Consider the following 13135-nt stretch of genomic DNA (forward strand, 5'->3'; position numbering starts at 1 on the left):
GGTTGAAACTATACTACAGAACAGGATTATCAGACACATAGATGAACATGATATGTTGGGGTAGAGTCAGCATGGCTTTTGTAAAGGGAATCATCGATTGTTAGACTTCTTTGAGGGTATCAACAAGTGTGTTAACAAGGGTGATTCAGTGGATATAATAAAAAGAAAAGGAGTACTTGTGGCACCTTAGAGGCTAACAAATTTATTAGAGCATAAGCTTTCGTGAGCTACAGCTCACTTCATCCGATGAAGTGAGCTGTAGCTCACGAAAGCTTATGCTCTAATAAATTTGTTAGTCTCTAAGGTGCCACGGGTACTCCTTTTCTTTTTGCGAATACAGACTATGGCTGCTACTCTGAAACCAGTGGATATAATGTACTTGACCTCTCAAACCCTTTGACAAGGTTCTTTATGAATGGCTCTTAAGCAAACTAAACAGTCTTGGTATAAGAGGAAAGATGCTCTTATGGAGCAATAAATTGTTAAAAGATAGGAAACAAAGAGTAGGAATAAATGGTCAGTACTAGGACCAGTGCTGTTCAACATATTCATAAATAATCTGGAAAAGGGGGAAAACAGGAGGGTGGCAAAGCTTGCAGCTGATACAAAATTACTCAAGATAGTTAAGTGCAAAGCTGACTTCCAAGTGTTGCAAAGGGATCTCACTAAACTGGGTGATTGGGCAACAAAATGGCAGATGAAATTTGACAGATGTGAAGTAATGCACATTGGAAGAATAATCCGAACTGTATATACTAAATGATGGGGTCTAACTTACCTTTTAACTCCAAGATCTTTTTTTAATGGTATTGTGGATAATTCTCTGAAAACATCTGTTCAATGTGCAGTGGCATCCAAAAAAAAATAATGGATGGAGCACTCCATAATTGCCCTTGTTTGATCATTCCCGCTGAAGCATCTGGCACTGGCCGCTGTCAGAAGACAGGATACTTTGCTAGATGGGCCATTTGTCTGTCACAATATGGCCATTCTTATGTTCTAACCACATGTGGAAAGTTTTCCCTCTGTTTTGTAGCAGTTAAAGGAGAGTTAGGGTAGGCCAAAGGTGCAGGAGAGGGCATGGCTAGAGGCTTTCCTCTTTCTTACCAATTCCTTCTCAATCCTTGCAGGCAGGGGGGTGGTTTTGGGTGTGGAGGAGGCTTTCCCAGTTTTCAGGCTTCTATCGCTCAAGGCCAGTATGAAACCTGGGGGCTATTAGCAAGGTCCAGGGACAGTCCTTTGTTTGCATTATTCCAGGTACTTAGCGCCTGTCTACTGAGCCTTGGATGATAGGGGTAGGGACACTGGACTCTGTCAGGGAACCTGGAGGTATTTTCCCAAATTCCCATGCTTACCAAATATTTCCCAACCTTACCAAAGCATGCATTTATATTAGGGACTTCATATTTTGCCAAGTTTGGTGATTTTAAAATGAAACCGCTTTAAACTATTTGAGCAGAGAAAGTCTGACCAATTTTTTATGCTATACTGCATAAAGAGGCTGATGTTCTCTAGAGCTAATTATTGGAAAACTTACACTTCCTTGAGCCTGACCCAGATGTGAGCTTACTTTCTCAGCCTCATTGACTTGTGACTGTCCCTAATTTAGTAGACTAGAGCAATATTTATGGTTCAGAGATTTCAGAAAACATTAAGCGTGCCACCCTTATATTCCCTGACATGAGGGAAGAAAAACAAGGAATGTGCTTTAATTAGGCCACAACTTTATTAACTGAACTCCTCTGGGAACTAGCCCACAGTAACTCATACAATGCAGGTCATGATTCCTTCCTTAATAGTGGAAGGCTGCCACTAGTCTCCTACTTCTCTTCAGCTGGTTCGTAGCCTGCTGCGGTGACTCCTCTGCCCATGCTTTGAATGAGGGTTATGGGGCTGGAAAAAAGGGGGTTGTCTCCTTGCTGTACCAGACATAAGGAGCTCCAACTCCATTCCCAGCTTCTTTAGGAAATGCCTTCCCCTAAGTCTGCTTTCAAGTCCCGTTTATCAGGGAATTGGACCCTCTGTAGAATGAATACCTGTGCTAGAGATGCCACCAATCAGAGTAGCTGGGCTGCCTCCTTCCCCAGAGGAATTCCAAGATAGTTAACAAAAATTTATGCACTTGGTTGGAAAGGTATACCCATATTTCCTGAATAACGCAAGTATTAAATATATTTTTGGTGAGTAATTACCCATCCTCTCTGTTCATATAACATCTGGCCTTGTCAATCTGTGGAGGCTTGATGGTTCCCCATCTAACCCTCTGCTGCTGCATTTCAGAGAGGTCCCTTATCTGCCCTAAATTTCTGTTTGTCCTAATGACTGGGGCCACTTCTGTACTAGAAAGTTGTATCTGTAGCATTTGTGCTTGCAAACAGTGGTTGACATAGCTATTTTTCTAGAGTTCATTTCAACTTTACTGGTGCATTGTATCCTTGAGTGACAGGTTGTATCAGCAAAAGATGGGTGGCACTGTGGGTAAGCATCCCAGTACACTGCACCACTATCTGGTTTTGCTAATTTCAGGGAATTTTTTGCAGTGTATCATTTCTCTCAGGGAATCATGGGAATTTGGAGTCAAGTTCCCTTTGTCCCATCTGACAGTCTTTTTCTCATGCTGAAAAAGAAAATTCCCATAATATGACCTTCCTCATATTAGTTTTCAGTCTGGCTGCCATCTCACTGTCAAAAGCATGGATGCTGAACTGGTCAGTGGAGTTCTGTCCATTTTAGAGAGACAGTGCCTGATTCTTCTTCTTTGTGGAACTCGAGCTACCAGCACAGCAGCTGGTCATACAGCAATGAATATGAGAAAACTGAGGAAGAATGGATGATGAAGACAGTGAGTGAAAGTGACTAGATGCAGCTGCACACAGTGGAGCTGTGCTTCTGGTCCCGTGAAACAAGTTTCAAGTGGTGAGATCAGATCACGCTGAAATCTGACGACCAACAGTGGCTACAGCACTTTTGGATGCATCAGGCCACAATCTTGGAGTTGTGTGCTGAACTTGCCCCAGGACACCAGTATAGAGATACCAAAATGGGAACTGCTTTGACAGTGGAGAAGTGGGTGGCGATCATGCAATGGAAGATTACAACACCAGATTGCTATTGGTGGTAGGCAATCCATTCCATGTTGGAAAGTCTGTAGTCGGAGCAGTTGTCTAGATATGCAAGGCCATTAAAACTGTCGTGCTGCACAGGATTATGACTTTGGGCAATGTGCAGGAAATACGAGATGGATATGATGCAATGGGCTTCTCTAACTATATTAGTGGTGGCATTGCTTCTGAGTACATAAACAGAAAAGGAGTACTTTTCCACAGTGATGCGAACTTTGGTGCATCACTGAGGATATCTCACTGACATTAACATTGGGTAGCCAGGGGAGATGCATGAAAAGTGCATCTTTTGGAGTACAGGACTTTTCAAAAAGCTGATAGCAGGGACATTGGCACTGCAACCCCATTCAATGTGGGGACCCAGCCTACCCTTTTTCTTTGCATCATAAAGCCATACATGGGGACAGGAGCAAGGAAAGAATTAACTTGAGCAGTTGCAGTATGACCATGGAGTATATGTTTGGCACTGGAGATGGTTTAGCACTAGGCTGGATCTTCGTGAGCCAAATGTTCCTGTTCTTGATGCATGTTGTATTTTATATAATATTTGCGAGGCCAAGAAGGAAATATTACCAGAAGATTAGAGGGAGGAATTGGAAAGACTGATGATTTTGAGAAGTCTGGCACAAGGGCAGTTATCAAAGCCTCTTGAAGCACATTACGGTGGTAATAAGCGATAGTCACATAAACACCACCCTATATTGGAAACATGCTGACCGCTATGCCTACCTACATGCCTCCAGCTTTCATCCAAACCACACCACACGATCCATTGTCTACAGCCAAGCTCTATGATACAATGGCATTTGCTCCAACCCCTCAGACACAGACAAATGCCTACAAGATCTCTATCAAGCATTCTTACAACTACAATACCTACTTGCTGAAGTGAAGAAACAGATTGACAGAGCCAGAAGAGTACCCAGAAGTTACTTACTACAGGATAGGCCCAACAAAGAAAATAACAGAACGCCACTAGCCATCACATTCAGCCCCCAACTAAAACCTCTCCAATGCATCACCAAGGATCTACAACCTATCCTAAAGGACGAGCCATCGCTCTCTCAGATCTTGGGAGATAGACCAGTCCTTGCTTACAGACAGCCCACCAACCTGAAGCAAATATTCACCAGCAACCACACACCACACAACAGAACCACTAACCCAGAAACCTATCCTTGCAACAAAGCCCATTGCAAACTGTGTCCACATATCTATTCAGGGGACACCATCATAGGGCCTAATCACATCAGCCACACTATCAGAGGCTCGTTCACCTGCACATCTACCAATGTGATATATGCCATCATGTGCCAGCAATGCCCCTCTGCCATGTACGTTGGCCAAACTGGACAGTCTCTACGTAAATGAATAAATGGACACAAAGCAGATGTCAAGAATTATAACTTTCAAGTGTCTTTGATCACTCGATTACAGACCTAAAAGTGGCAATTCTTCAACAAAAAAACTTCAAAAACAGTCTCCAACGAGAGACCACTGAATTGGAATTAATTTGCAAACTGGATACAATTAACTTAGGCTTGAATAAAGACTGGGAGTGGATGGGTCATTACACAAAGTAGAACTATTCCCCCATGTTTATTCCCCATCCCCCCCGACTGTTCCTCAGACATTCTTGGCAATGGCTGGAAATGGCCCATCTTGATTATCACTTCAAAAGGTTCTCACCTCCCCACCCCCCTCTCTCCTGCTGCTAGTAGCTCACCTTACCTGCTCACTCACCTTACAGTGTGTATGGTAACACCCATTGTTTCATGTTCTCTGTGTATATAAATCTCCCCTCTGTATTTTCCACTGAATGCATCCGATGAAGTGAGCTGTAGCTCACGAAAGCTTTTGCTCAAATTTGTTAGTCTCTACAGTGCCACAAGTCCTCCTTTTCTTTTCACTTAGATAGTGTGTCATATCCAGCCAGTGTGCTGTTTTTTGTGTTTTATATTACTTTGTGAATAAACAGTACATGTCCAGATTATGAATGATTATAAACATTTAGGAATCTGATGAGGGACTATTGATTTGGAAAGTTGCAGATCTATTGTGAGGGGTGTACTGCCCCATAGCACCCCATCTCAGCAGAGTATGGTTTTGGAGGTGCTTCCTGCCTCAATTTCCCTTCAACAGGCTTTTCAGTCTCGGGGATTCATAGGCTCAGCCCTCTGGCTGGGTCCCTCTCACAGTTCAGTCCCCTTCCAGAGTAACAGAAGTCCAAACTATCAAAAGTTCTTCTCCTCCTCACTTGTGCTCCTCTTCAGCTTGTGCTCTGTGCTCAGTTCTCAGCTGCTTCTGGGTTACCTTTCTGTCTTTCTTGCTCTGGGATAGAGCTTAGACTCCCCTGATTTTTCTTGGCCCAACTTGCCAGCTGCAGTTCCTCTACCAAACTGAGTTCTCTGGCATTTTTTGAGGCCCAGGTGTTTAACAGGCTATCATCTGACCCCAGTTAGTCCTTCCCTGCTGAGCCTGAGAGGCAGCAAGTTATGGCACACATGGGATTATTGAACAGGGCTGACTAGCCCAGGCCTCCTGATTCTTGAAGGGCCAGGCCACCCTATTCCAAAAACAAAATAAATCCTGGTTTTCACCACTTAGAATTATTGCAAGGTAGTAAGCAGACTATTAAAGATTAAAAAACAAAATGCAAGGTGCATTTTGCTTTGAGATGTATCTCAGCTCAGTGTAGGTGCAAGTCATAGCAGCTCTCCTTTTTTTTTCCCCTACTGGGGTTGAGTGGAGGAGATACTATTGCAGGGAATGCTTGTGCCTTGAGTGGAGAGATGGATGGCTCAGGTCTCATGGAGGGGAAATTGTCCAGGCAATGTAATGGCTGCTGTGGTGTAGGCCTTCAGAGGCTTTTCTCAATAATACTTCAGAGCATCTGAGTTTGCTGTCTGAGGATGATGTCTTTGTGCATTTCCTTTGTCCACACCTTGGTCCTTCTGCCTTTCCTTCAGCATGTGCCCCCTCTATTCCCTGGCCTTGCGGGCTCAGAACTCTTGAGCAGGGCTCAGAACGTGCCCTCCCTTAGCCATTTCTTTTCCTCCTTATCAAGGTCAGTCTTTCAGCTGGTGGGGTGAGAGTACCTCTCAAAGATACCTCAGCTGAGGCCACTAATCAGCCAGAGAGCCCTTATTAGATTTAAGGGACTAGCAGACCTTAAATGAGTGTCACAACTACCTACACTTTTCCCCATGAATGAATAGGGTCACATTCACTACTGCTTGCTTTTAGGGATGTTCAGAAACATACAACATGGTAAATATATGGGGTTACTTTTCAACACTCTAGCCAGGAGAGGTAGGAGGCTGGATGTAGGGTGTCCCAGGTAAATGTATAAATAGTTCAGTAAACACTGCTAAGCTTATTACAGGCACTGTTGATCCTTGTGGGTATATTGCTTATGAGGGTGCCAAAGGTCCAGAGAAGGTAGGTCCTTGAGATGGCTTGAGGTCACTGGGGCCATGTGCTACTGGCCTCTTCACAGCAATGGTGCTGCTGGAGCTGGTTGTAGAATGGTGTGGAGAAACAAGGCCCCTAATCCAGTCAGTGTGATTGATTTTGCTTTATCCCTAGGTGCCAGCAACTACAATCAACAAGGTATAAAACTCTCTAATTTCATAAACTGGTCTCCTCAGTTTAACATTCATGCATTTTACACAAACAATAAAAATGAGATCTATAACATTTTTACATTTTCTTTTTATCATATCCATATCTAAACATCACCAAAGTATACTTTGAGATCATCACATTAATGAATGGATACACCCATTATTACTAGCTCAAAAAAAGAGAAACTACAGACACCAAGGCAAACCTACTTTTATCTCTGCAAATTTGGAACTAAAGGGCTTGTTAACATGAGAACAGGACATATAGCAGACAAAGTAGTGAGCAATCTGTACTTGAAACTTTAATTAGAACAAAAACAAGGGACTCAAGATGCATCAGAAATAAATGTATTCCAAATTCAGTCCAGGAAGCAAAATGTTCTAACAGCCTCCTCCATCAGACAAATCTCTGCCTTCAGATATGGTTCTGCTCTGCAAAGTAACTTTGTAAAAATAGATTTTGTTGGAATCCATGCTTATTGTCTCAGTAATTTCCATATGAAATGTATTCAATTTAGAAGACAAGATGTTTTGTTGTTGTTTTTTTTTTCTATCTGCCAGCCTTGCAAATTCAGTTTTGGATCTGAAGCCCAAGAGTTGCTCTTTCTTTGCGTCACCCTAGTCATAAAGATCCTTACCCTGCAAGGTGCTCTGCACAGACAGACCCCTATGTTGGTCCCCATTGACTTCTAGAGTCCTATGGAGATCCAGGCAGAGCAGTTTTCTGTATCACAGTAGAAGATTTTGCAATTGTAATTCTTGCCATCTGATACACCTAATACAGCTCTATTGTTTCAGTGCAGTCACACAGGTATAAATTGGGTCATAATTTTGAGTGGAGTTACACACAGCCCTGCAATCGGAAAAAGAAAACTTCTGTTGATGAATGAATTGGGAAGGAATCCAGTTTGCTATTCCAGAACTGTGTTTAATTTTGTAGAACTGACAATAGTAAAACTTATTAAACTTTATTTTTTTTTTCACCAAAGTTTTCAGATATAACTGAAAACTTTCATGGAGCAGATTGGTAAATAAGTTATACAAAAATGACACCTCAAAGTGGAACCATGTTTTATGACAATAATTCTAAGTATTCCATGCATTTTTCAGTGAAGTATTCCACTCCTAAATACTAGTTATTTTACTGGTCTCTTTAGCCATGGAAGAGAGGTTTCACTGTAAATAACAGTTAAATTTCAGTACAAAAACAAAGTGTTAGAACAAAATGGAAAAAAAGTAACTTTTACAGACTTCTCAAATGTATTATAGTCTTTTCCCTGTCTTTAACCATTTGGAGTTAAAACAAGCAAATTCATTATTTTTTGGAAAATATAATTCCAGCATATAATGGCTGAACAAAGTTGGTTTTCATTTTGACAGAACTGTTAAGTCTTCCAGAAATGATTGATAAACATATTTATTTGAATCCTTAATATGCAGTAAAATTGCCCTAAATAAGTAGATGATAAATTAGATAACACCATCCATTTTCCACAATGATTAAATTAACTCCTTTAAATGAATTCAGTGTGCATTTGTTTGTTTTTACATTGTTAAATTACAATGTTGTCATCTAAAATGTATGGCAAAATTAGGGCTCTCCAATGCAACTTGCAAAATATATATGTACTTTTTTGGGACCTGTACATGATCTTGGCTTTGAATTACCCAATTATGACAAACATAGCTATCAAAAAGAAGGGATTTTCTCAAAAAAGAAATGTCAGTAAATATGCATACCTTTCTATGTGCATATTTTCAATTTGTATCCTACCATCAGTGGTTTCTTTTACCATAGGTCTACAAAATATTCCACACTTCTTGGGGAGTTGAGAGTACAGCAGAGTGACACAACTTTCTGACTTCCTTCAACCTGCTTTGCTAATATTGACATGAAAGGTGGTTGTTGGGTAAATTTTAGCTTCAGCATGCAATGTTTTAGCTGCATAACTCCTATTAATGTTAAAAGGAAGCTGTGTAGCTAAAATGTTTCAGTATTTTGAAAGTAAAACTAAGTATTTGTTAGTGCCTGCTCATTTTCATCTTCAGTTTTTACCTCTGTTTGGATTACTGGCTCCTAAAGTTGTTTTAGTTTTGATTATGTAGCAGTCTCTTGTATGCTATGTGTTTGGCGATTTGCAAGGAAACAGATAATTCTGGGTCAGTGTTTGCAGTTTGCTTCTGCCAGGCTGCTGCTTTCCTATGGGTAGATCTAGAGCTGTGGATCTCAACCTATTTACCATTGTGGGCCACGTATGCAGTTCTCTGTGTTAGGTGGGCAGCATCCACACATCTATATACTACGTGTATGGCTCTGAGGATGTCACATGGACTGCAGCGGTGTGCTGATTGGGCCACAGGTGGCCTTTGGGCTGTGAGTTGAGAACCACTGGTCTAGAGGTTTATTTTCTCGGTATTGGGTAAGATAATCTTTTGTTGGATTGCGAGGGCAGAATGCATTTTGTACAAGTCCCTTGCCTGTTGTACCTTACCGGTTCATTGCTCAATCCTGTGAAGTGCTGAACATTGACCCCAATCCAGTAAAGGACTTTAAGAATATACATAAATTACACCAACTTCAGCAAGACTACTCAGGTGTTTAAAGTTAAACATGTGCTCAAGTGCTTTTGCTATATGGAGGCCTGAGTACTCGATACCTCTCAGGATCAAGCTTTTTTATATTCTTGCTTGGTGTTAAAATTGACTGGAATATCTGAATTGAGGTTGTAAATGAAGGAATTGCCTGTCTAATCCCTTGCCTTTTCTGAATTCCTTTTCAGGATCCCCACTTGGTGAAGTATGTATTGTTACCTAAAGTACATTATGGGTGCTATTGTCAATTGGTAGCGCTTAATTATTTAAGTCCTAGATTTTAATCATGATTTAAATAGGCAAGCAAGAAACCTTGATTTAAATCATCAATATTAATCATATTTTGCATTTGTATGTTTTAGTTACTTTCCTAAAGAGTGGTTGATTCTCATTGGTTGTTAACCATTAAAATATGTTGATTTGCAACTAAATATAGTTTATTATACTAAATTTGAAGCTTCTTTTGCTAACCAGAATGATACACTATTATCTATATACGTTTATTTAAATAAATACATAAATATAGCTTAATTTACATTAATTCAGTCTTTTTACATTTGTGTTTATGTTAGAAAGGACGAATTATGAATTTCTCATTTTATGGGATGATTTTTTTACTTGTGATTTATGTCAAGTTTCATTTGGATAAAATTCAAATTTAATTAATGTACAAAACCAACTTTTTAAAAATTAAATAAATCTACCTTATGTTAAATATGCTGGATATATAAAAATGTTTATCCAAAAATCTTTTGCATTTGAAACTAACATTTATTAAACAAAAAGAAAAGGAGTACTTGTGGCACCTTAGAGACTAACAAATTTATTAGAGCATAAGCTTTCGTGAGCGACAGCTCATCCGATAGAGTATAAAGCTTATGCTCTAATAAATTTGTTAGTCTCTAAGGTGCCACAAGTACTCCTTTTCTTTTTGCGAATACAGACTAACACGGCTGCTACTCTGAAACCATTTATTAAACAAAGGAAGTTTCTGTAGTTAGTGAATTGAATAGATTGTTTCTGGTCACTGTCTTTTAAGATTTAGAACTAGCAGATCTCATCCTCAGACCTTGTTTTTATTCATAGACTGGAAGAGAAAATAAGCTTCTCTGCTTTTTCAACTCCCAAATGGTTTCTTAACTATGAATGAACTAGTAAAAAAATAAACTGAAATGAAGAAACTATTCTCTCTGCACCTGCAGTAGAGGCTGCTGCTATCAGAAGCTGGTTTAGCACTTCAACAAACTCTGGTACCAAGTGTTTAGCCAGTGACTTCCACCGTTGAGGGGTTTGACTTTTAAACTTGGTAGCACATGTGTACTGCTTAATATTTTTTTTTTGTATTTGAAAATGTAAATGATATAATCATGTAAATGATTTTAACAAACTGTAATAACTTTAGGCCTTAACATAGATTTTCAACTTAAAATTGAATTTTAAATAGGTATATTTAAAGAAAACCTTGTATTTTAATTTAAATTTTAAAAAAGTAAAAAAAAAAATTAAATAAAGGAAAAATCTATTTTTATCCACTGCAATGTTTAGATTTGGTTGATCTTGGAGAAGTCATGTTTATTTCTAATAAATAAAAAATGAATTCCTGCTATGATCCAGTGCGGAAGTTCCCTGAAAAAAAATTCCAGTTGATGTGTTGAGGGTTTGCTAATATTATTCCATTCAGACCATTGTTATGAAGAGATTAAAGACAGCTTCCCTAACACCTCACCTCAAACTTCTCTGGCAGCTGATTCATCCAGAACAGTTGAGGGCTCTCATTTAGGCACCTATAGCTGCAAAGACTGTTGAGTTCCCAGTTATATCTATGTAGAACAAAGGTTCCAATATGTGGGGTGCGCCCCCCTACCCCAGGAGGTTGTGGGGGAACATCCGAGGGGCATGGAGGGGCCATCCCTGACCGGAGTGGGGGGGAGAGCACCTTCCAGCCCCTCCATGCCTCCCACCCCCAGCTGCATTCCCAGCTCCTGGCCCTGTCCCCAGTCTTGGAGTGGCTCTGCTCCTCACTAGGGGCAGCCCGGCCCTGCTCCCAGCCCCGGCTGCGGCCCCGCTCCTGGCCCCAGGGGAGAAGCGGAGAGTGCGGACAGGGGTTGGGGGGGCATGACCCTCAAGTTTGGGGACCTCTGGTGTAGAAGCTTCTGTGCTGATGATGCTCATTTAAAAAAAAGTGTTAATTAAATTTGTGACTGAACTTGGGAGAATTGTATGTGTCCCGCTCTGCCATATATTTTGTATTATGGCAGTCTTGGATGATGACCCAGCACATGTTCGATTTTTAAGAACACTTTCACTGCAGATTTCACAAAACGTAAAGACGGTACTGTGAGATTTCTAAAAATAGGTACAGCACTCAACCTAAGATTTAAGAATCTGAAGTGCCTTCCAAAATCTGAGAGGGATGGGGTATGGAGCATGCTTTCAGAAGTCTTAAAAGAGCAACACTGTGATGCAGAAACTACTGAACCTGAACAACCAAAAAAGAAAATCAACTTTCTGTTGGTGGCACCTGACTCAGATGATGAAAATGAACCTGCATCAGTCCGCACTGCTTTGGATCATTATTGAGCAAAACCCATCATCGGCGTGGAAGCATGTCCTTTGGAATGGTGGCTGAAGAATGAAGGGGCATATGAATGTTTAGCATATCTGGCATGTAAATACCTTTGCAACGCCAGCTACAAAAGTGCCATGTGAATGCCTGTTCTCACTTTCAGGTAACACTAAATGAGAAGTGAGCAGTATTCTCTCCCATAAAAGTAAACAGACTTGTTTTATTTTTAGCAATTGGCTGAACAAGAAGTAGGACTGAGTGCACTTTGTTTTATTTTTGAGTGCAGTTACATAAAATTCTACATTTTTAAATTGCATTTTCATAATAAAGAGATGCTTGTATGATGTGAACTGAAAAATACTATTTTGTTTTTCACAGTGAAAATATTTGTAATAAAAACAACGATATAAAGTGAGCACTGTACATTTTGTATTCTGTGTTGTAATTGAAATCCATGTATTTGAAAATGTAGAAAACTATTTAAATAAATGAGATTATGTTATTAACAGTGCAATTCAAACTGCAGTTAATCACATTTTTTAGTCCTTTGATAGTCCTAATTTAGAATGCCCTAAAAATAAGCAAAGTTGAGCTAGCATGACTTGTGTTGTGTGTGGGAGGTTAGTGCAACTCAAAACTGTATGCATGGAAGGCTGCAATATTACCATCTAGGTCAAGTGTTTGAGTCTTCTGAAGCAATATTATTGCTCAGAAAGGAAACAGTAAGTAACTTGGTGGGTTTTTTATTTTTTTCTATTTTCAAAGAACTTTAATAATAATAATTGTGACAATACTCCCAATTTGCAGTTTTCTCAATTAACCAGGGGTGGGGGAGGGGAAGGAGGGGGAGAAATTAGTTACCTGCATTGCTGTTTTTGGAATCGGTTTTGTTGAGACTAGTGTCAAATCTTAGAGAGCACTTGTTCAATATTCTGGCAGTAATAAATAAAATAAAAGCTACAGTGAAGCTACAGAATGAAAACCAGTTTTTAAAGAATTTCTAATTTAACTTATTGGAACACATCTGTCTGTCTTTTTGTTAATTTTTTCAAGCCAAGGGCATTTTATAAAGATCTTTATAAAATATTCCTTTATTTTTAACACTTTTTACAAAATATGTACTGTATAAAATATGTACAATCCATTACACATTCTGCATCCATGAGTTTAGAACTCAGTGTTGGGATAAAATGTGCATTAAAATATTTGCTAGCATATTTTTCCTCCTA

The 13135-nt window shown here is 39.8% G+C and overlaps 1 protein-coding gene across 1 annotated transcript in view; it reads left to right on the top strand.

The window, feature by feature from the left end:
• MEI4 (meiotic double-stranded break formation protein 4) overlaps positions 1 to 13135 on the top strand; it is a 117089-nt gene that overhangs the window by 6850 nt on the left and 97104 nt on the right. The window lies entirely within an intron of this gene.

The sequence above is a fragment of the Dermochelys coriacea genome, chromosome 3, assembly GCF_009764565.3.
Source record: "Dermochelys coriacea isolate rDerCor1 chromosome 3, rDerCor1.pri.v4, whole genome shotgun sequence".
Taxonomy (NCBI): Eukaryota; Metazoa; Chordata; order Testudines; family Dermochelyidae; genus Dermochelys; species Dermochelys coriacea.